This window comes from Psammomys obesus, unplaced genomic scaffold, assembly GCF_907164565.1.
Source record: "Psammomys obesus unplaced genomic scaffold, mPsaObe1.curated_primary_1811, whole genome shotgun sequence".
Classification (NCBI taxonomy): Eukaryota; Metazoa; Chordata; class Mammalia; order Rodentia; family Muridae; genus Psammomys; species Psammomys obesus.
The window spans coordinates 4,385,798-4,410,064 of record NW_026590859.1 but is presented as its reverse complement, the minus strand read 5'-3'; the positions used below and the strand labels follow the sequence as shown (position 1 = coordinate 4,410,064).

General features: G+C 48.2%; 1 long non-coding RNA gene across 11 annotated transcripts in view; it reads left to right on the top strand.

Annotated features, from left to right (window-relative positions):
• Window positions 1-23,889, top strand: part of LOC129678449 (uncharacterized) — a 56,316-nt gene extending 32,427 nt beyond the window's left edge. For 9 of the 11 annotated variants that reach the window (XR_008720382.1, XR_008720379.1, XR_008720388.1 and 6 more), the window contains 2 exons: window positions 15,923-16,354; window positions 20,220-23,889. This is a non-coding gene — a long non-coding RNA (uncharacterized LOC129678449). The remainder of the gene's footprint in view (window positions 1-15,922; window positions 16,355-20,219) is intronic. The other 2 variants (XR_008720386.1, XR_008720384.1) reach the window with 1 other exon arrangement.
• Window positions 23,890-24,267: the final 378 nt, after the last annotated feature.

Genomic DNA, 24,267 nt, shown 5'->3' with positions numbered 1-24,267 from the left:
ACAAGGAGGATCAGGGGTCTGGCCCGGTGGGTAGAACACCCGAGTCCCAGGTTTGATCCTTCGCACTCCGTAAGCCAGGTGGTTCTGCCTATGATCTCGGCACTCGGGAGGAAAACACAGAGAGTCAGAGGTTCAAGATCACCTTGTGAGTGAGCTCAAGGGCAAACCTGAGTGCACGCACGGCTTCTAGCTCAAGAGATAAACAAGAAAGTAAGTAAATAAATCTGTAAGAGGAACAATAACAGCGCAGGGCTTGGTCTGGGGTGCAGCTAGGTGACGGAAAGAAACAGTGGAGGCAGCGTGGCACCCGCCTTTAATTCAGCACTTGGGAGGCAGAGGCAGGCTGAGCTCTGTGAGTTTGAGGCCAGCCTGGTCTGGCTACAAAGAGAAATCTTGTCTTAAAACAAAACAGAACACCCTTGTCAGTCCAGTCTGTGGTCCAACAACGTAATATTCTAAGAAACTACTCAAGAAAGGAAGACGTGTGTTTACAAAATGACTTCCATGGAAATGACTATAGATTTTCCAGTCTTAACAGACAAAGATTGAAGGCAGCCCCACTTTTCCCTGACAGGAGAACGGCTAAGCAGGTGATCGTCTTCCTGTCAGCAAGAGACGAGACTTCTGGTAGATGAGGGAACACCAGAGCCGGCAGTAAGAATGCTCTGTGTGGTGTGAATCCACTTCTGCGAGGTTCTAAGGCAGCTCACAATGAACTCATAGAAGCCAGAGCCTGGAAAGAGGCAGAAGGAAGCTTTCTGGGCCGATGGAGACGGTTTCCATCTTATTCGAGTCTTTGTCTCGCCACTGTTATAATTGCCAAGGTCCATTGCATTGAACGTTGAAAATCTTTATGCACTTTACTGTGTAAGTTGTATGCCAATTAAAAAACAAACAAACAAAAACTCTGGGTCATCTATTTCAGAGTTTTTGTTCTCAAATACTCTCCAGCTTTGGGGGAGAAGGACAGGAAGTGACTGGTGGAAATGTCCTTCCTTAGGCACACTTAGGTGGAAGCTAATGGCTTGCTTGCTAGTTGGGACACACACATTTCTCAGGCTGAGCCATGCTTGTGTGGCCGTGTGGATACGCTGTTGGAGTAGAGACACCTGAAGCTGTGCAGCTGGCATCCCTGTCATACTTGCTGTGGCCAGGCCCTGGGTGTACGGACCCTCTTGGGGGGTTCTAGGTCTTTTCATCTTATGTTTGTATCTTTCCCTTGCAGTATGTCTGTGCTCTTTCGTGATTCACAGAGGGTGGTCTTTGGCAGGATGGAACATTTGTTGAAGGAATGAAGCCATTTAATAAGGAGGAGGCCATGCTTGTGTGAGACCCTGCGTTTGGATCCCCAGAATCTTCGAAAAGCCCCGCACAGGAGCACCTTTCTGTAATTCCAGTGTGCTTACAGAGAGATAGGAGGCGGAGACAGATCTCCAGAAGCTCTTGGGCCAGATGGCCCATGGCACCCAGTGGGGATCAGCAAGAGACCTTGTCTCAGAGGAGGTGGAGGTGAGGAAAGGCAGCTGGGTTGTCCTCTGACCTCCACGGTGCCCATGTGGTGTGACATCCACCTGCAATGACACACATGAACACACAAACACACATGCCATGAGTAAGGGGATTCAAAAGAGTGAGCTGGTGGATATGTGAGCTAGACTGTGGGGTAAGCCTGAAGATGCGGTGTCTCTCTCCACAAGTGTTTAGATGATTTATTGAATAGACAAAGGACAAGGAAAGCCTTCCCCAGTTTCCCTTCCCTCTGAAAACCAAAGAGGAGCACTAAAGAAGATGACAGACAATTCACCGAGTGATCTTGTTTTCCATTCTTTTCTTCTCATGGTAAGGGCCAAGATGATGACAGCTGGCCCTGTGGCTAGGCGCTGGGCCATTAAACTGTTTTGCAAAAAACATGCACGGCTTATGGAAAGCGGCCATGAGATAACCCCTTTCTCTGGTCAAGAATGACAGCAACAGTTGGAACTTCTGGGGAAAACACCAACTAAACAATACCCCCCCAAAGCAAAAATCCCTTCCAAGCCAAAGAGTCAACAGGATATAAAATACATTAAATTTAGCTAAAAATGCCAAGAAACCTACCCTTGGAAGATGTAGTCATTGGAAATCTTTTGTCAGATTTTGCTAACTGCCTGACTAACTAACCTTGGTATATACATACAGAAAAGTAATTAATAATTTTATATACAGAATTTATTTATAGAAATAAAAAGGAATTAAACTAGGTCACAACAGTTTTGTTCTAAGAATTTTTAACATAGTGATAAAAGAAAATAAGATTAATAACCAAAGTGTTGAAAATGGAATGTAATAATTTGAACTAACAACTTTAATGAAAAAAACGACCAATTATACATATTTTATTTAAGATGTTAAATATTTGTAAATTTTTTGGACTGAAATTTTATACTTTGGCTCTCAAATTTAAAGCCCAAGCAATGTGATGTTTATTAAATTGCTTATTAAGATTTTTCAGGTTAACACAAAAAGTTGAAGGATGTTGTTTCTCTGTTGTTCCATGGAGTTTGTGACTTTTTTGCAAGAGTACACAGTCTACTATGAATTAGATGTACTGTAGTCTTGATAAAAAAGACAGAGGACAGAGATTATGTGTTACAGTGTGGAGATGTGGTTAGAGAGAGAATCACAGGAGGGGAAAATCTCTCAGATATATTCCCGTCCCTCACGCCTGTCCTCAGCCTCCTCTCTGCTTTCTCGTCCTGCTGTCCTCCCCCAGCAGTCAACGCCTCTTTTCCCCCTGTGGTCTCCTCTCTTGTATCCACACTCATACAAACTGTGTCCTTCAACTGGCATTGGATTTCAAAATTTGTTATTTTCTAGGGATCAAGTAAAAAAGAGAAACAGGCAGGAGGTATATCTCTGACCAAGAGCACTCACTGACTGTCCAGAGGACCCAAGTGTGGCTTCCAGCTAGCATGCTCGTTGGCTCTCACCACGAGTAACTCTAGCTCCAGGGAATCCAACACTGCTGGCCTCCATAAATGCCACACACACACACGTACACACACAGAGAGAGAGAGAAACACAAGTTAAGGGCATGATCTATGCTTACTAAACTGATCCTAAGCAATGAGTATCTTTTTCGAGAATTCTTTCTTTATTATTTACTATAATTTATTTATTTTGTGTCCCAGCTGTGGTTCCCTCCTTCATCTCCTCCCTGTCCCACCCTCCCTCCCTCTTCCCTATACCCTTCCCCTAGTCCATTGATAAGAGAGGTCCTCCTCCCCTTTCATCTGACTCTAGCCTATTAGATCTCATCAGGACTGCCTGCATTGTCTTCCTCTGTGGCCTGGTAAGGCTGGTCCCCCCTCAGGGGCAGGTGATCAGAGACCCAGCCACTGAGTCCATGTCAGAGACAGACCCTGCTCCCCTTACTAGGGAACCCACATAGACTGAGCTGCTTATGGTTTACATTTGAGCAGGTGGTCTAGGGCCTCTCTAAAGATCAAAAACTCAAGTGACCACACATGCTGGAGACGTTGTGGAGAAAGGGGAACCCTCCTCCACTGCTGGTGGGAATGTAACCTTGTACAACCACTTTGGAAATCAATCTGGCGTGTTCTCAGAAAATTAGGAATAGCGCTTCCTCAAGATCCAGAGTGAGTATGTTAATAAGAAGAGCTGGGTCCTGAGTGTTCTTCCTGGGATATGAATGGTGACTCGTTCTTTCAGGATGACCTTCTTCATTATAGCTGCTGATGTAGGTGGCTCCTGGCCCACCACTGTTCTCAGCAGTCTTTTCAGTAACACCCTCATGCAAATGCCCCCCAAGTCTTAGCTAAATTTTCGCTAAGCTGCCTCCAGTTCTTAGCTTTTCTTCAGCTGATGTTGGTAGGTGACACAGGTGATGTCTCTAAGTGGGTGCCAAGTTAGCGAATATTTGGAGCAGACAAGAGCTGAGGGCTCCAGTGAATGCTCGAGCATGGTGCAGAGGCTGGCTGGACACCCTCTGGTGGGGCTTATGTGGAATGGACTGAGCCAGCCTGGTCCTTGGACCTTCTTGCTCCCCCTGAAGACCCTCTGGAGCCATAATTCAAGGCACCTCTACAGTGAGAATCCAGAACGAAAGATAGAACAAGAACATATTTGACAATCACCCCCGATTGCCTACAGGAGGGGGAGGTGGGTGTGTCTGGAAAACACCCCTGACCCTCCAGGCTCTCCTCACCTGCAGGGGAGAGATTCACAAGCTGAAGAGACAGAACAGAGAATCAACAAAGGATCATCCTGGTCCTTTCCTGCCCGCAGCTGTTCTTAATTTTAATACAATTAAAAAAAAAATAGAAATCTGGTAGTTAAACCAATTCATCGGTGGACGGCCTGCTTTTATTTGATTTATGCCCCATTTACAGGAAGTAAAAAGTAGAATGTGGCTGTGTGACTCAGCAATGACATAAAAACTGGAGGGGCATTATCACCAGATTCTTTGGCATAGGGGTATGGGATCTCCCTTTCTGTCACCAAATGCCACTTAAATCCCTTCCCCAAAGCCATGCAAGTTGACAGATATGTAGCTATTCCTTCACTTCAGAGGACACTGAGCCCACTGCATACTGTGCAACCACCTAGACCATTGTACAGAGAAAGGAGAAAGGGCGACAAACCAAATGAGAGTCTCCCAGGAAAGGACAAGAAGGGTTCTGTAGTGTCCATGCAGGCCAGAGACCTGGGCTGGTAAGGAGGAAGAAGACGACTCATGGTACCCAGGAACCTCGAAGTGCCTCCCAGTGACATTCGGGACACTTCCCTCAGAGAGCGGGGCTCTATCTGAGAGCAGCGGTGGGTAGGCTTCCCTCAACATGACCAGTGAGGCTTAGTGCAATCTGAGTGGGACTTCATGCCCACTTCCTCTTTTCTTTTGTTAACAATTTATTCCTTATATATCCCAATTGAAGCCTCCTCCCTCAACTCCCCCTAGTCCCCCCTCCCTCCCTGTTCTCCTCTATCTCCTTCCACTAGTCCACTGAAAGAGGGAGTTCTCTTCCTCTGCCATCTGCCCATAGCTTATCAAGACTCATCAGGATTGCCTGGATCCCCTTCCTCTGTGGCCTGGCAAGGCTGCATCACTAGGGGCAAGTGAGTTCACGACAGAGGCAGCCCCTGTTCCTCTTACTTAGGAATCCACATAGAGACTGAGCTGCCCAAAGGCTACATATGAGCAGGGGGCCTAGGTCCTCTCCATGCATGGTCCTTGGTTGGTGCATTAGTCTCTGCAGGACCACTTGGGTTCAGCTTTTTTTAGCTTTGTTGTCTCCTTGTGGAGCTCCTGTCCCTTCCAGGTCCTTCTATCCCCCAACTCCCTTTCTTCCACAAGACTTCCTGCGCTCTTCCCAAAGTTTGGCCCTGAGTCTCAGCATTTGTTTCTATCCCCTGTTGGGTGGAGCCTTTCAGAAGACCCTCTATAATAGGCTCCCATCCTGTTCCCTCTCTTCCACCGCTTCTGGTGTCTATCTTGTTAGCCATTCTGAATGAGACGGAAGCATCCTCCCTAGGGTTCTCCTTAGTGTTTAGCTTCTTTAGGTCTGTAGATTTTAGTATGGCTATCCTATATAATATGCCTAATATCTACTTATAAGTGAGTGTATACCATACACGCCCCACCATTCAACAAAGACATTTGTCTGTGTTCTTAGTAGTTTTATTTGTAATAGCCAGAATCGGGAAACAACCTAGAAACGAAGGAATGGATACAGAAATTGTGGTACATTTACACAATGGAATACTATTCAGCTTTTAAAATCAAGGAAATCATGAAATTTGCAGGCAAATGGATGGAACTAGGAAAGATCATCCTGAGTGAGGGAACCCGAAAACAGAAAGACACTCATGGTAGACACTCACTCATAAGCGGGTCTTATGCATGGTGTCACAGCTTCGGTTGGTTCATGTGAGCAGCCGCCCTGCTCTGTTTGCACTGTTTCCTGGTAGACATCTGTCACATCTGGTGCTTGCAATCTTCCCGCCCTCTCTTTCTGGATGGTTCCATGAACTTTGTGGGGAGGGTGTGATAAATGTGTCCCATTTCTAGCTGAGCACTCGAGGCCTCTCATTCTGTGCGCACTGAACAGATGGGGGTCTCTGTGTGCTGTTGGTAGCTTCCGGGGAAGGAGACGTTTTCCTTAAACTGTGACCCTTGGTAGGTTGTCCACTCGTGGCAGACCCCACTCCCATTTGGGCAACACAAATCGGACTTGTGGGCTTAAAAAAAACAGAGAGAACAGGAAGTTAGCTATGCAGGGAACTGGGGCTGGATCTGGGAGGATTGAAGAAGGAAGAGTGTGCACATGATCAGAATACGTTGTATGGAATTCTCAAAACAAATTAACAAGCTACTTTAAAGATTTAGGAAGCTCTTCGTTGAAGGAGGGTTCTAGCACTCCTCTGGGTCCAGCCGCATTTATATCAGTTTCAAACAATTGATGATGCTTACACATTTTGATTCTAAACCTTTCGTGTCTTCTGAGTAGGACATTATCAGTCCCATCACAGGTTCAAAACCTGATCAGGACATGAGATATTGCCTCTCCTTGGAGTACTTAAGGGGTTTGTTTGTTTGTTTGTTTGTTTTTCCTTTTTTATTTTTGAGATATGGTCTCGCTGTGTAGCTCTGACTGTCCTGGAACTCACTATATAGACTACCAGGCTTTAAACTCACAGAGATCTTTCTGGCTCTGCCTCCTGAGTGCCCAGGTTCAGTACTGAAGTTTTAGAGACGTGTCCAAAAATAAAAAAAGAAAGAAAAAATTCCCAGTTGTGTGTTAGGGACTTGGTCCCTAGCTGGTAATATTTTGCTGTCTCCTAAAAATTGAAGCTACTTTTTTCCACAGGAGACTTGGTAAGACTCAGGAAGCAAACACACATGACAAGTCTTAGGAAGCTCTGGAAACATACAGGATTCACAAAGGCCATCCCCAAAGTCATAAAAGCAGGGACAGTTGCTGGGGAGGGGAGGGTCTCCTGCCGGCAGAGCTGTCTGCAGGTTCTGCGGGGCGTCCCCAGGTAGGCTGTATGTGAGAAATCACCTGTTCTGGGGGCTTGTGGTGATGCTCTGGTCTTTGAGTCAGCTCCCATAGGTAACCCCCTCCCAACACACACTTACATTCCTGTAAGAAATCCAAGAAATGGGCTGTTCCACTGATCTAAGCTTGGGTGGGATGGTTTCTTTGGCCTGTCTTGTGTGAGAGACATTTGTCCCCATCTCCTGAGGAAAAGCCATACAATGGGAGGTTCTGGGAGCTCTTGGCAGTAGGACTTAGCCATGGCGAGTGGGTCACTGGGACTGAGGCCTTGAGTTTGTTCATCTTGCCCGTGACCTCTTCCTGTCTGTCATGGGGGTGAACACTCTCTTTCTCCATGTGTTCCCATCTCACCAGGGGAGCAGAGAGCCCAGCGCTGCCACCGGTGTGAGCAAACGTCTGAAGCTATAAGCTAGCAATGGCTAGATATGGAAAAACTAGCTACTACGGCTTGCATTTTAATAGGGACCGTGTAAGGCTCACCTGGCAATGGGCAGCAGGGGCTGAGTCTGGTAAGGAAGGTACATTTAGACCTTGCTGGAATGCCCTACCACTGGAGATATTCTCCCAGCTTCCTGGGGTAGGGCTGAGGAGGATGCACACCGGAGATGAGAAAGAGAGTCTAGATTTCAGGTCAGGCTACTGCTGTTAGGATACGCCAAGGGGGACAAACCCAATGTGGCGTACTGTGATATGGCTACCTCTTCAAGCCAGGGAGCCTCTTCAGCATGAGCCCGCAGTGTGGCACAATGTGATGGCTTCTCGGTAAGAGCACAGCCAGTGCATAGAACCAGGCGATGAGATGTGAAGTTTGTGTTGCTCTGTAGGTAAGGGGGTCACTGGGGACCACTCCCAAAGCGGTGGGTATCTAAGCCGCTGGCTTTCTTTGTGGACACTCATGCATATTCATTTTGGAAAGTTCCACCACCATATGTAGAGGCAGACACATTATTGAGCATGCTCAGTTTGAGAACAGGCTTTCACATACGTCACATGTTTAAAGATGGCAGACAGGAACATCTCCAGGGTAGAAAATTTAGCATTATAATGAGATTATAACGAGCAAAGGTCACCTAGAAGAATGACTGCAATTTTGGCCAGTTCCTTGAATTTTTCTCAGGAGAGCCTTATGTGAAACAAACAAAACCTTGAAGGATTATCAACCGCCACTTAAAGGGCCAGCGGCTTCCTCAGTGCAAGCATGGCTGCCCTACGTTCCTTTCCAGAAGCTATCGTGATGGTGACAGAGTGGAGTCCCTTGGTCTCTGGTTTCTTACGTAGATGTTTGAACTCAGCTCTGTCACACCCTGTGGCAAGGCTTAGCCCACTTCTCCACCTCCCAGCTCCTGGCCTTTAATTTACCCATAAATTGTACCTACTCTCTGTTCCCACTCTTGGCCTGTTGTTCTCATGATTTTGAACTGCTTTAGACCTTCCTGATACCATCCTCTTTATCTGCAAGGTCGGCCCTGGAGAGGTCTAGGCCCCAGTGCATGCTCACGAGGGTGAGTCCAGGAGCCAGAGCTTTGGCCTTGCCAGTTTGGTGTGAACAGGTGTGATCTTCAAAGTGTTATATTTAGCACCTGGTTCCAAGGGAACTTGCTAATCAGAAGAGCCAGGAGCCGACCATCCAAAACGCCTGTCCTGTGCAGACGGCTGAATCTTAGCCCTGTTGTACCGGGATGACAGTTGTGAAAATGCTCCCTGGGCTGAAGGCCTGGCACACACTCCTGTTTTGCTTTCTGTGTCTCTTACAGTCGCTTCAAAACGAAAGTTGGGGCTGGAGAGAAGGCTCGTCAGTTAAGATCACTTTCTGCTCTTGCAGAGGATGCGGGTTTGGATCCCACTGCCCCCGGGCAGCTCACAATTGTCTGTTACTCTGGCTCCAGTGGTTCCTCTTCTAGCCTCTGTCCACACTGTGCGCATGCGCCCGTGTGCTGCCCGTGGTGCATTGATGCATTCGGTGCGTGTGGAGCATGTGAGGCGGAACACCCACACACACAGCTGACATAAGCAAGTCTTAAAAGGCCAATCTCACTCGTGTGCTGTGTAGACACTTGGTGGGCGGCTGGGCGACTGGGGGACAGAAGCCAAGCCTGGTCTCACAGCCTGTGGACATCGGAAGCCATACTTCCTGATTTCTGCTGAACCGCCTGCCCTGGGTCATGTCTAGGCATATTTGACAGTAAAGTACCCATGAAGTTCTCAGTAATTCTCCCCTTTACTTCAGCTTTTGTTTTGTGAGAGGGTCTTGAGGTGTGGCCCAAGCTGGGCTGGGACTTCTGATTCTCCGGCTACTGGAACCTAGGCCACCACCACCACCTGAACATTGTGCTGGTGACTTAAAGCCAAGATGATATTTCATAAAGTTTCTTGAAAGACGTGGAGACTGAGGTCCTGCAGTCCAGCTTCAGGGTGCTGGCAAAGCAGGCGGGCAGCTTTCCTGGGTCACTGGCTCAGGCGAGGTGATGGGCATTACTCTGCTCTTCACAGCATGACGACTAGCCTAGCTAACCAAGGGCTGTGTGAGGCCCTGCAGCTCCCAGCGCTCCAGAAGGGTCAGCATCCATCAGGGCAGAGCCCACCTACCCGCCTGATGCCTGCACTCTGCTGCAGCCATTTCAAGTTCTTTTCTTCCTTCTGTCCCATCTTCCATCACTCTCACGTTGACAGCTGCAGGAACACAAGGAGATTGCTTGACAGCTGCTTGCCACAGATGCTGGGCTCCGGAACGTCCTCTCCCCCACCCCTCACTTGCTGCTCCTGAGTGTTTCTCTGGCTGCCTGGATGTCTTCATTGCTGCCGAGGGGAGGGGCGCCCTCCAAGGTGTGAGTATGGTGTGAAGCCTTTGGGACTGACACTGCTGAGCAGGCATACTCAGCAGGTGGCACGGCTGCATGCTTGAGATCCTCTTTGCCTCTTTTTTCATTCAGTCAGGTTTTTAACTATTTTGTGTGCCTCTCAGGCTGGCCTGGGGAAGACTGTGTCAGGTTTGTAATTTGTTCCGCTCCTCTAGAGCTGCCTCTGTCCCTGCCCCATTTGGGACTGGTTCTTTCCAGCAGCTGGCTCCTAATTTAACTGGTCTTTTCCTTACAACTTGCCTCTTCAACTTCTGTGACTCTGTCCTGGAGACTTTCTTATTACCAAACCTGGCACTGTCCCCACTTTTTGTATACTTGTGGCTGACGAGGGTGATCCGGAAGGCTTGTTGTGGTGGGCATGCCCTCTGTGACTAGATGGGACTTAGCTCCCCATCTCTGCTTCAGCCTCTCTCGCCGAGTAAGGAGATCCAGCTGTTCTGGGTCTTTTTTTTTCTGTGTGTGTATGGTGAATGTTCGTGTACACATGTATTTATAAACACGTATGTGTGTGCAGGCACATGTGTGTGCACACTTGTGTGAGGGCCAGAGGTTGATGCCAGGTGTCTTCCTTGATCACGCTCCATCCGTAGATCAAACCAGAGCCTCCCACCACTCAGTGCAGTGATCCAGCTAACTTCTGTCTTGGATTCCCTGCCTCCACCTCCTATGCACTGGGGTTACAGGCAGGTCTCCATGTCCACCAGTGTCTCAGTGCTGCAGACCCAAGCTTAGCTGTCACATCTGTACAGCAAGCATGTGAGCCATGAAGCCACCTCCCAGACCCGTCAGTTCTTCCTGGAACTCAGTCTCCCATTGTGTCCTTTCAGCCTAGAGGCTGCTTCTTTGTCCTAAGTTCCTCTAGGTTCACGCTGTCCAAGGCAGACAGGGCTGTAGCCTGCTGTCTCCCTTCTTGACTGTTTCCTCCACGGTCCTGGTGTTGAAGCTGCCTCCAGAGCCTTCTCACTGAGTATTTGGGTGAAAGGGCTGCTTCAACAGCCTACTCCATGTCAGGGTCTGGGCGCACACGGGTCTGGTCCTTAAAGGGTTAGGTGGTGAGCCAGCGACACAGGGAAGCACCCTATTTTTAGAGAGTGAAGAGAGCATTGTGATGAGGCAGGTGCAGGGGCCTCCAGAGTGGCCACCTCCCCATTGTGCTTCTGCAGTCTCTGCACTCTTTAGCTCTGTTTTCAGGTTGTCTCCCCATTGGTCTCGAGTTTCTCGAGGACGAGGACTGTCCCTTGCTCAAGGTTGAGTTCCTGGTGCTCACCAAAGCCCAGCCCAGAGCGGAAACTCAAAAGATCTCTGTCCCTAGTGGCACTACATAACTGTCTGGGTGTGGTGGCCCTGCCAGGGGCCTTTCAGTCTGGGCAAACCACAGGTCTGTCCCAAGGAAGTGCCTGAATCACCCTGGGCTGAAGGGCCAAGTATAAAATGTGTGTAAAATGTGGGCTACCATGCTGAACTTACATGTTTCACGTATCTCATTGGCTGTTTGTGTCCCCTGTTGTCTGAGTTGGGTTGTCCTGTTGCTTGTCGCTTCTGTTCAGATTTTGATAAGATGATCTTGGACCTCGCTTCAGTTTATACAACACTTCTCTGAAAGGTGTGCGCTGGGTTACATTTTCAGAGGTGATGGTTTCAAAGGCCTAGCTTTCTTGGCTGAGTATTTGCATTTTCTACTAAAAATGTCTAATGTGTTATAAATTTGACTTTTCTGTGCTTCAGCAGTAACATGATTTTAATACTAATGAACAGTCCGCATGGGCCGTCGGTGACAGCAGCGGCTGTGATCTCACCGGTGGAACCTGCAGCTCGGTGTCTGAGTTGTGATTGTGTGCCTTCCTGTGTTTGCCTCCATGGGAGGTTGTGCTGTGGCTGTGTCCATGTGTGTCTGCGTGTGCTCACAACTGCATATGAGTTCGAAGAACAGTGTGGGGATTTTGTGTATCTTTGTAAAGTGAGGAAAGTTCTGATGTATTTCAATTCCACAAATCTGCTATCAGTCTCCCAAGGGGTACATAGTTGAATGTTTGCTTCTTAAAGTGGGCATGGCAGCTCAGGCCTGCTGTGCTAGCAACTGAAAGGCTGAAATGAAAGGTCCTTGAGTCCAGGGTAGGCCTGAGTTGCACAGAGAGCCTGTTTCAGAGAAGCCCCCACTTACCCACCCATCCCCCAGAGCCCTAACTCAGTCTCATCAGCACATGGATTTCTAAATTTTGATGTGTTGCTAAAACTCATTTTATGTGTGACTCAGTTTTCTTCATACAAGAACCCTTTGCCTCAGCCTGTGACCTTCTCAAAGCTGCAATTTGGGTTCTATCACATGCCCTCAAAACAGACCCAGCCTACAGGGTGCTAGTGACCGACAGAGAAGTAACTGATTTTGTGGGGGAGACAAATGGAAATGCTACAGAACACAACAGGCAGTAATCTAGAAAGACCAAAATTGTGTCTTCCTGCCTCTGAATTCCTATTTAGCCAAGGGCCTCTATGTCTGTCTTTCTCTCTCTCTCTCTCTCTCTCTCTCTCTTACTCCCCTTCCACCTCCATCTCCCATCTCTGCCTCTATTTCCGTTCTCCACCTCCATCTCAGTCTCCATCTTCATCTCCACCTTCACCTCCATCCACCTCCACCTCTTCTCCGCCTCCATCTCTGCACCCAGCTCTATCACCTCCATCCTTGTCTCTGTCTTTAATCTCATACATCTTATAACTCTGCTTACGTTGAGCTCCAGTCCCTTGTGGCAGGATGGACAGAAGAGCTCAAAGAGTCAGTCTGCACTCACTTGTGCTGTCTGTGTCCCAGCCCCTTCCGGACAATGCCCCTGCTCCTCATCTTCAGACTCTTGCTCCCTGAACAAGTTTGCTCCCACAGTCCTCCCCAGAGGCAGCCCCATTTCCACCTCTGGCACTGAGCTTGCCTACCCCCAGCCTTCGTAGCTTCCTGCCTCTCTGGGCAGTCAACCCTCACCCCTCCTGTCCAGGCCAGCCCTGCTGGGGCCCCTGCCTGGCAGGACACCTGTAATGACTAAAAATAGGTGTTGCATAAAAGAGCAGTGAGACCCAAATGATGTCTGAAGCAGGAAATATAATGACCCTCCAAAAATATGGTCCTGGTGCTTCCCCAGGAGCCCAGCACTTGCTTCAAAGCCTCTGAACTATCTTTATTTTGCATTCAAACTATCTTTTGGGGCCAGGTTTCCTTCACAACACAGCTTATTGCTAAACGGATCTGAAGCCCTGGGGAGTTTATCTGTAGTTAGGGTTTCTTTTTTTCTTCTTTCCAGTAACCATGGGTCGGAGGTATTCCAGCAATTCTTAACTAAAGGACAACTCTGTTTCATGACATCTAATCAGGGGGACATCCCACTGGGAGGACAGATTGTGTCCTTTTTCCCCACTCTGGGCTTAGGAGATAAAGAGATAAAACTCATAGGTTGTTTTATTTTCTGAAAAATCAACAGTGTAGTCTTCTGGTGGAGGGAGGGGGATCCTCACGTGAGCCTGTTATGCATAGAGGCTGATGGGAGGCTGCCAGTGGGCTTGTGGGTGGAAAGGGTTGTGTCTACAGTGACTGCTCTTGTTCTGTTCTAAAAAACGCTCCTATTTCAGACCATCTGGAATCCTGGTAGTTCATATGAAAATGGAAAAATTTGAGGGTGTATGCCTGTGCTTTCCATGGGTGTCCTTATTGGTAGGATCTGGTTGTGTAGACCCCTGATTCCCTGATGTCCTCTTTGGTCCGAGATACTAGGCCAACCTCAGTTTGCAGCTGAGGAGGCCTGCAGTGATGTGTCAGGTACCTCCTCAGAGACTCATCCTCCTGCCACCAAAGCCGTGCCACGAATGCCGACGACACAGTTCTCAGAGACTCTGCTGAGCCTTTGTGAAGGGCAAAGGAAGCTTCCAGCTTCAGCCAAAGGCAAAACATTGAGCTTTATGGCTTCCTTTTCTAAACCCTTTAGCTGCAGCAGGAATCTCTCCTGCTTGTCTCCCGCTTGTTCTACACTTGTTAAAGACCCAGGGATTATCAGCAAAGGTCTGAGGAGTGAGCAGTCTTAGTTTGTCTTGGGATTAGATAGCAATAGGAATTGTAGATCCATGGAAAGACAGCAGCTTGTAGGCCACCACCTGGCCCCAGCAGCGCTCTCTGGCTTCCAACTTTCTTCACGTTTGCTCTTTTGCCCTGTCTGGGGCTCACAGTTTGTTTGGTCTGTGCCTCATCTTCTTTCTTTTGCCTTTCAGGGTCCCTTTCATTTATTTTCCTTTCAGTGATAATGGTGCCGAGGTTCTAGGACAAGACTGAGGCCAAGAAAAGTTAAGGTGCTGTGGGGCCTTGGTTACAATGCAACTGGGGTACTAACTTCCCCTTGGGGAGTCACAGTGGCTGCGGCATCCATACCCAGAAAGACTCATTTCCATTGTCAGCTTGAGTGGGGTATACTGAGGCACAGCACTGGCTGTGTCCGTGGGAACATTTTCAGGGAGGATTAACTAAAAGGGGAATGCCTGACAGCAAGTGGCACAATCCCATGGGCTTGGGTCCTGAGCCAAATATGAATTGAGAAGGGGATAGTGAGTCAGGCACTACTACTATTGAGCTGTACAGACAGCAATGGGAGAAGCCCTCACAGCTGTACCTTCCCCTTGACAGACTGTGTCTTCAGAACCTTGAGTCCAAACACCCTCTTCTTCTGTAGGCTGCTTGTACCTTGACTTTTCTTTATCTAGAATTTCTTCTCTTCCAGCAGCTGCCTCTAGCTCAGAGCTTAGGGCTTTCGCTTTTCTTCATTATTTTATTCTGCTTTTTGTTAAGAAGAGGTTTCATTACGGCGTTTTTCAAGTGACGTTCTTTCCATGCTGTTTCTCTCTCCCTCTTCTTCCCTGTGCCTTCCTCCTTGTGTCTTGTCACCCCCAGCAGCACCCTTTCCACTTTCGTGTCACACAGGACCTACCTTTTCCCTTCAACCTCTTGATCCGCTCTTGAGGTCTGCGGTCCAGCACCACATTCCAGTCCCCTCTTAGAACCCGTGTTTACACGTGCACAGGCATCATGATTTAGTACATGCTGAAGAAGACACAAGGTATTTGTCTTTCTGAGATGGGGTCATCTCACAACGTAATACTTTCTAGTATTATATGTAATAAATTTCACTTTCTTGGATTTTCATAATTTCGCTTTTCTTAACAGCCAAGTGAAATTCCACTGTGTATATGTGTCACATTTCCCTACCTGTCCTCCTGTTGATGGACACCTAGGCTGGTTCTGTTTCCTGCCTGTTATGAATAGAGAAGCAATAAACATGGCTGAGCAAGTGTCTCTGATATACAGTTTAGGGTGTAAGTTTCAAGCCCCCTGAGCAGACCTGTTTTCACTGGTCTGTCAGTCACAATCACCCAGGTCCCTCTATTGTCATTCAGGGTTTGGCTTGTAGTAGGAGTGAGTGTCTGTTCTCCAAGCTGTGACACACAAGTTCTTTCCATTCCCATGATCATGAGTCTCTGTCAGAATTGTCACCCAGGCTTTGGCATTTCTGTAAGTGACCAGCAATGGTGCAGCTCTCAGATATGCAGATATGCAGATATAACATACCTCATCTCTTACCTGCTGGTTTCAGGGGCAAGAAACACCTTCTGATGGTCTCAGCCCAGGTCAGGCTGGAGCCATGTCTTGGTGAGCATGAAGGATGTGGACTTGGGTGATGAATCCGTGGCTGAGGACTTTTAGAAAAGTCAGCGAGCCACAGCGGCTAGCTCCTCCAGTCTCAGAGCTCAAGGTTTGTTAGAGGGATGGGGAGTGCTCTGAGCTGCAGAACAGGCCCATCTGCAATGTTCGTGCAAAGCCTTTTATAGTACATCATTACCATACACAGACCACTGGCACAGCAAGTGGCCACTTAGGCCCTGGCACCCACTGTGTAAACTGAACCTCGGTTCTGCCATTTCCTCGGGGAGTCTTAACTTTCCTGCCTATGAAATGGGGATAATGATGTTTGTATCTTGCAGGGTTATTGCATGGATGAGGTGAATGAGCATTGAAAGATGCCTGGAAAACAGTCACTGTTAAAGAGACATATGTCCCTGGAATGGAAATGACAACATTGACATTGAAGAATATCAGTGCCTCAATGATGGTTCCTTTTGCCTCTTGTGTGTGACCTGAGCACAGAGCAGGGGCTCCTGGTGGCAGGACCCAGTCAGTGGCAGCTTTAGGAAGCACTTGTGGCTTGAAGGCAGAAGACTTTGTGATGACTCACATTGCTTAAAAAACCTCATGTCAATGATTCTAGGTGCTTCCTACAGATGAGAAGCTAGAGGCTTGGAGAGACCGACAAAACCATGCAGTGGGGCCAGGACCTGAAGCTGGTGTCTCCAGCAGTCACATGCGTGGTTGGTGTAACCATCACGGCATGTTCTGGTCTTCCTTTCCCTTCTCCGGTGAGTTCCTATTGTCCCTTAGGAATTTTATGTGTGGTGTCAACCCTGACTGAAGTGTTCTGATACCCAGAATTCTTGTGCCACACACCAGCCCAGCTTCAACAAGCTACTGACCACGGCTAGGTTATAAAACTAGGGGATGGTTCCCTACCCAGTTCAGTTCAAATAGGAGGTTCATTCACATTGGCATTCATCAGATATAGGTGCTCTGCAGTTTTCTTTATGAAATAATTTAGGAAACATGGTTAAACAGCAAGGAGCTTTTCCAGTGAAAGCTTGGTCAGTGTGGCAAGCAGTCAGGGCTTGTTTTTCCCAAAGCAGACCAACCGTTGAACTTCCAGAACTGGCACACCAAATGCTGTTCTTCAGAGAGAAGACCTCAGCCTCAAGGTCCTGCCTAGCTCCCACGCCCTCTCCTAACTTTCCCATGAGGTTCATCCATGGTAGGGTTGATTCAGGATGGAACTGCCAGCTAAGGTGGGGAGGGCATGCTGAAGCCCCCAAGCATTTCTGTGACACTGGGGTCTCTGCCTGCATGCACAGGGAAGGCTTTATGAAACCTTTGCAATTGTGAGACACTGGGCTGGCTTGGCATGCCATTCAGAAGATACCTTTAGGTAAAAGGAGAACACAGAAGGGAAAGGGAAGCAGACACTCAGATCCAGGCATCTCACTGTAAACCGGAGGGGCCCATGATGGGCCCATGAAGCGTGTCACTCACCTGGACATAGCTCCCTGAGGTTTGGGTTGCTCTCTTTAATTCCATGGGCCAGCTCTTCCTGCTTCCTGGGACCGTATTGGGAGCAGAGTAGAAATCATGCGATCTCTGGCCAGCTCACCTACGGACACACACATGGTTGACAGTGGGTACCAGAGGCGCTTGCTTCCAGCTTACACATGGCCCCATGGACAGGCTACCATTCACCCTGTAGGCTGACCTCTGAAGACAATGCCAGGTCTCAGTTCCTTACCCTCTACTGAAGCCTTGGGCTCGATCTTAGCATGTGCTTATTGTGGGGCTGGACATGGCTCAGCTGGTGGTGTGCTGGCCACACATCATGGGGAGGGGGTCTGAGTTTGAATCCTGAGCACCCACATACATTTCTTGGCACGATAGTGCAGGTTTGTAATCCTGTTGCTAGTGGGTAAGGGCAGGAGGATCCCTAGGGTTTCCTAGCCAACTAGCAAACTCCAGGTTCTGGGAGACCCTGTCTCAAAACACAAGGTGGAGAACAATGAAGACACCCAGTGTTGACCTCTGGTCTACACATCCATATGCACATACATATTCAAACACACATCTATGTGTTAGTGCACACACCAAAGCACTGGCCCATTCCTAGGTTGCTTAGCAACCTGATGTCATCACCTACCTCCACCAGGTGTGTGTGCACCAGGTACAAAGGACAGGCCCATCACTTCATACTCTCTCCGCCTCAGTTTCTCTCTCTTCCCTGAGGGCCCTCCCTTCCCATCTCCCTCTCATTGTCTTTGTCTGTCCCTCTAACTCTCTGTTTGCTTCCCTCCCCACTCTGTATGTATCCTCTTTTCTAAGCTCTCCCACTGTCTATGCCTCATCTTTTCCATAATAAACTTTCCAATACCACAACCTGTTGCATATCATGTAATTTATATATTATTACAATAGGAACTCACACCTATGCATGCATACACATTCGTATACATACCTAAATGCCCATACATGATCACACACACACACACACACACACACACACACACACACACACACACACTGAAGAAGATGACCACTGAGCATCTAATGAAGGAGTGAGAGGTAGCCCATTGTCCATGGTGGAAGCACATTTTAAAGGCTGCCTTGCTGTTCTCAGGGAATCTTTAGTTCACACTGGAGAATCCATCTCTAGATGCCATGTAGGATGGACACACAAGCTGTTGGCAGTTCAGCATTTTATGTGTGATTAAAAAATAAAGATGTGACCACCAAGCAGAGTGAGAGAACCGAAGGATGTGGAGGGAGAATAAAGATTTTGTTTGGATAGAAAGGCCCGAATGAGCCCAGCCTTTGGCATTTCTCAACCTGTCCTCTCTCTTAGGCCGCTTGGGTAGGGTTTTTAACAGAGAGCCTCGGGATGAGGAGAAGCTATCTCCCCAGCACAGAGTTCCCCCGCTCTCCAAAGGGAAGGCAGATTTGGAAAACTGGCACTGCCTCCGCCCAGATGGCAGCCAGCAGCTGGCTCTGGCAAGGGGAAGTTCTCACTCTCTGCTGCTGGCTGCCCGGCCCCTCCCGGCTTCAGGAAAGCAGGCCTGGCCATAGGAAAGACAGCCTGTGAGAGCCAGCCCTGCCAGCCGCTCCCCACCACCCTGACCTGGCTGCTCTGGCTCTGGCAGGCGAGGAGCCGGGGGCCAGGCCCAGCCACTCAGCCAGCAGCCTCGGCCTCCCCACCACCCTGACCTGGCTGCTCTGGCTCTGGCAGGCGAGGAGCCGGGGGCCAGGCCCAGCCACTCAGCCAGCAGCCTCAGCCTTCCTCTTCCTGCCTCAGCTGCTGGCTTGGCACCATGGTGTCTCACGGAGATGGGTCTGTGGAGGAGGGACAAAGGGCAGCGCTGATTTCAGAGAGCGGCCTGGCCTTGAAACCATGAGCCTCCAGATGATCAGGCCAGCCTGGAGCGCCCAGCCCCACTCCAATACCTCTGGCTTTTAGTGGGTCTATGTGGCCTCCCTCTGTCCCTCTCTCCCTTCCAGTCTTCCTTTTCCATTTCTTTTCTTTCACTCTTTCTGTCCTTCTCTTTCTCCTTTCTCCACTCCCTCTTCCTGCCTTTGCCTCCTTCCATCTTCTCTCCCGCCTTCCTTTCTTTCTGCCTTCTTTCTTTTTCTCTTTCTTTTCTCCTTCCTCTCCTCCCATGATGCATTTCTCCTACTTCCCTGACCCTCTCCTTCTCTTCTGTACTCATTATCTAGTTCAACTAACTACCTGTTACACAGCTACAATTGCACCTCTAGGTTCTAAGCTTACAGGCCAGTGAAGGTGCCTTGAATTGGGATTGTTTTGTAACAGCTGATATCTATGGTGGATGAGCTACACACACACACACACACACACACACACAAACACACACACACACCTCACTAGTATGGAACCGTGGCCCACATTAGGGGTTGGTTGTTTTGTTTTGAATAAATTTTTTTTCTCACTTATGTACCTGGGGAAAGATTTAATATGTATATCTGCTGAAAAATGGAAGGCTGGCCTTTGGATTTAGGCCTGCTTCTGGCTGGGACCACAAGGCTCCAGCCACCAGTTATTCTACATGATCCATCCACCTACTCTGAATTTCCAGGTGGTTTTAGACTCAGATGCTACAGTGCAGATTTGTGGAGAGAGAGAATGAGACTGCAAGAGGGAGGGAGAGGGAAAGAAAGAGAGAGAGGTGAAGAGAAGAAGAGAGTGGAAGAGAGAGGGAGAGAGAATGAGAATGTAAGAGGGTGGGAGAGGGAAAGAAAGGCAGAGAGAGAGGTGAAGAGAGGAAAAGAGCAGAGAGCAAGAGGGAAAGAGGGAGAATGAGAATGGGAGAGAGAGGAAAAATAGAAATGGAGAGAGGGGAAAAATGAGAGAGGGGGAAGGAGAGTAAGAAAGGTAGAGAGAGAAAGAGAGAGGGAGAGAGAGGAAATTGGAAAAGAAATGGAAACAGAGGAAAGAGGAAGAGTGAGAGAAAAAAGAAAAGAGATGGAGAGAGGGAGAGAAGGAAATAGAGGGGAGAGAGGGGAGAAAAGGAGATAGAGGGACAGTGGAAAAGTTTTGGCTTATTAGCCAGCTCTCTGTCACTGTGAAAAACATACTTAAGGTAATTTACATATAAGGATAATGGTTTGTTTTTGTTTCAGAAGTTTTACTGCAGTCAGTTGACCCCATTGCCTTTGGCTGTGTGGAGAAGCAGGACGTGATGGTGGCATGGATGGCTCTTTTCATGGCGGCAGGAAGCACAGAGAGCAATGAGAAGGACACACTCTGCTGACTCAACTTTCTTCCATTAGGCCCCACCTTCTTCAGACCGCTGCCTCCCAGCCATGGCACAGGCTGGATCCCTTGGGACCCTTCAGGCAGTGTGCAGCTTCTGCTCACACATATCTTCTCCTAGGATGCTTTTATTTGAGGGACCATCCTCGGTCCTAGTGCAGGGTGCTCACACCCTCCACTGTCATTCCTCCTGAGGTATTTTCTGCATATCATGTCCCTCCCACAGTCAGAGACGTACACATCTAACCCAGGAATCCTCCCTGGCAGGTTTTGGTGTGGTCTGAAACTTTCCCTTTGAAGATGAAAGCAGCTGTGGTTCCAGATGCTGAGCCTCCCGGGTCCTCAGCTCCACAAGGTGTCTTGTGTCTTGAAACGCAGGTTTCTCATATGGGAACTTGAGGAAGGTTTGAAGACACAGTTGGTCATTAGCGTCACCTGCGGTAACGTGATTAGCATGAGTGGTTCAAGGCTGAGGGCGATCTTTAAGAACACCAGCAGATCCTCACAGCTGGAGGTCTGCTGCCCAGGAGAGACAGTCCAAGCACTGTTGTCTGAGCTAACGAGAAGGTCAGGGGTCCAGCGTCACTTGAGATAAATTACTGAAGGAGAGCAACTGGCCCAGAGCGTGGCTGGATTTCTTGAAAAGAAACTCACCACTGTTGTGTGACTCACAGAAGAGGTTTCCTCACAGGAACACACACAGGTTCACACAAGCTCTCGTCACGGTAGCCTTGTTTCTGTCTGGTTGGGTGTTTTTTGGTTTGTTTGTTTGTCTTATTGGCTTAATTAAAAATAATATAATCGTTGGGAACAAGTAAAAGAAACTTATTCTAAGCACTACCATTTATTTTTCAGACCCCATTTAATCACAGGAAGAAACTAAATTCAAGGTCCCAGGCCCTAGGGGAGCTGGGGACTTCCCAATAGCTGAACCGCTTCTGTTGTAAGGAGACAGTTGTCTGAGTCTAGACATCTCAAGCAAAACTTGTAAAGAGACAGTTGTCTGAGTCCAGCCATCTCAGGGACAACTTTTCCATCTTGCTGGCAGGGTCAAACTAGTTCATGTTCCCAGGCCCAGGAATGAGCTCCTACCCTGACTGATGGACACCCCCTTGCTCAACCCCTTATGTCAGATTATGACTGGACAATGCTACAGCCCACCCTGCTCCTCCTCGCTTTATGGTTTCCTCCTTTAAATATGCTGTACAACATCCTTCAGGGTCGCAGTTCGGCTCCTGAGTCTGTTCTGTGGCCCTGATCCACCAGTAGAGTCTTGATTACCATACATGTTTGTCATCTGCATTGACCCGTGTTTGAGTCATGTTAGATTTAAGCGAATCCCATAACACTCCTAATCTCCAGTCTCTGGATGCGTGGATCTGTTTTGTGGGTCTTTTCCAGAATACTCTATGGAAAGACCCATTGCAGAGCCTGTTGGATCTGGTTTCTCTCACCTAGCAGACTGCCTTGGGATGTATCCGTGCTGTTGAACGTGTGAAGTTTGCTCCTTTTTCATTGCTGACTGATACTCCATTGTTTATCTGTTCACTTGTCGAAGGCATGTAAGGTTCCTTCTGAAGTATGACAGACATTTCTGTGGAACAGTTATGTGGCATGTGTTTATCTCCTTTAGGTACATATCCAGGCATGAGTTTCCTGAGTCCTGGGCTCCATGTTTTCTTACCATTGCCAGAAATTCACAAAAGGCACTGTGCTGCAATCCAACTGGGAGTTTGTGAGAATTCCATCTGTCCCACATGCTTGAATTCATCATGGCCAAATTTTGAGAAACATTTTTAACATTTCAAAGGGGCCATGAAGGCCTTCTTAGTTTTGTGCTTCTGAAAGATCATAGACGCTGGCCTTATCACCTAGCTTTTTTTCTCCACCAATGGTGCTGATCTTCATTTCTGTATTATCTTCTAGAAAGCGTGTAACTTGAGGATTTCTATTTACCTTCATGTCTATGACCCTTTTGAATTTATCTGTGGATATAATATCTATCCAGGTCCTCTCTCTTCCATAACACCCCCCACACACACACACCGAGGAATAGTTTATGATGACCTCTGACCTACAACCCCGGCCCTTCCCTTTCCTTCCCTTCCCTTTCTTCTCCCTTTCCCTCCTGCCCCTTCCCCCTCCTTCTATATAAACATCCAATTGTTTCAGTCCCATTGGTGGAAAGGCAATCCTTCTCTATTATAGGCTCCATGTCTTGTCAAGTGAACAGCTCATCTTTCATGGTCTCTATTGGGGCTCTTTGAGAGGGCTGTTTCTAGCATCTCCTTCAATGTTCTGTCTTCCACAGGAAGTCTTCCTATAGGGTGAGGAGTGGCTTGTGTGTGGACAGGGCTGCTCAGCACCTGACTGGGCAAAAGAAAAGCAGTTTTGTCCTGCCGAGATGAGGACTAACTTCTCTGTTATTTGCAGTACATCTTCTGTGTCTAGGATGTCTTGATCTTGAAGAAGTGAAGGTAGAGTTCTCTGAGCAGGGCTGTGAAGAGTAATGAGGGCCCTGTCTGGGGGAGGGCTGGGGGTTAGCCTCATGAGCACCTAGGTAGGTATTTGTACAACTCCTGTTTTACTTTGTAGGGAAGACAGGCTAGGGGAGTGGAGGTAGTTATGAGAACAAGCATGCTGACAGACTTAAATTCTGTGGTGTGTGTGTGTAAATAATGTGTATATTGAGGCCAGAAAATGATCTCAGCTGTTGTTCCTCCTTCAAGCAGGCAGACATATCCCCCAGCCCTGCCATCAATCCTGGCTTTTCTGTGAGTTCTGGGGATCAAACTTCAGTCTTAGATCCCGCTGCTTACAAGCCAAGAACCTCAGCAAATGGGTTGTCTCTGGAGCTGAGTTCCTTGATGGAGAGCTCGATCTTCTTGGGTAGGCTAAGATGCTGCTCACATCCGTCTGTACCAGCCGCTCTCTCCCATTGCTTGCTTACTTCCTGCTGTGGGGTCAGACACAACTCAACAGAGCATGTACTTAGCATCCAAGTCCCCATTGCATTCCTTCTTATGAACACGATTGTTTTCCCGTTCTGGAATGTGTCTCTGTATCTCAGAGACGCTTTCTACCATGCCACTCATTTCTGATTTTTCATGGCCTTAAAACCGCCATCTGGAGCAAGGCTGGGAAGGGCGCTGCAAGATCCCTCTGCAGGCTTTGGCCTCAGGCCTGCCACCCAGGGCCACGAGAAGCAATTCCATCTCTCTCAGAAAGCTTCTTGGAGCCGTCTCCCCATCTTTGGCAGCTTGACCTTTTGTGCAGGCCCAGCTTTTCCTCCAGGGAATCTACCCCCTGTTGATGGACAGTCACCCTTAGAACACTGGGGAAGGTTTGAACCCTAAAAATGATTTTGTGTTTCTGACCAAGCTTGCTTTGTAAATCATGCTAGCATCTCTAGTCTAAATACCAGCAGTGGAGACAGCTTGTGATTAACCTCTCCCCTCCAAGAAGCAGCCAGCACCAATGATTCTTCCTTCTAGAACACTGTAACCAGTTTTTAATAAAGCCAAAAGACTTCTGCCCAGAGTCCTCTGGTCATCTGTTTTCCTTAATGGCCTTTTATGAGGGACCTTATCAAAAGCTTGCAAAAGAATCTAAGTAAATTATGTTCCTCCGTTCACCTTTACCTACTGTTTCATTAACTTTTTCAAAAACAATATGACATAGTTTTCAACATAATTAAAGGGGTTGGGAAAAGGAACTTTAAGTACCGTTTGACAGTTTGTGATGCTGCCCTGGAGAGCCAGGTCACTGCTCAGCTCACATTCTGCCTCTGCTCTGGGACACTAATTCATTTCCCAGGCTGTCTGGCGAGGTCAGCCACAGGTTCAAGGTGGAAATGACAAGGTTTCAAGCTTTCAAGTGTGTAGCACTTAGCTCTCCAGACGGTCCAAAGGAAGG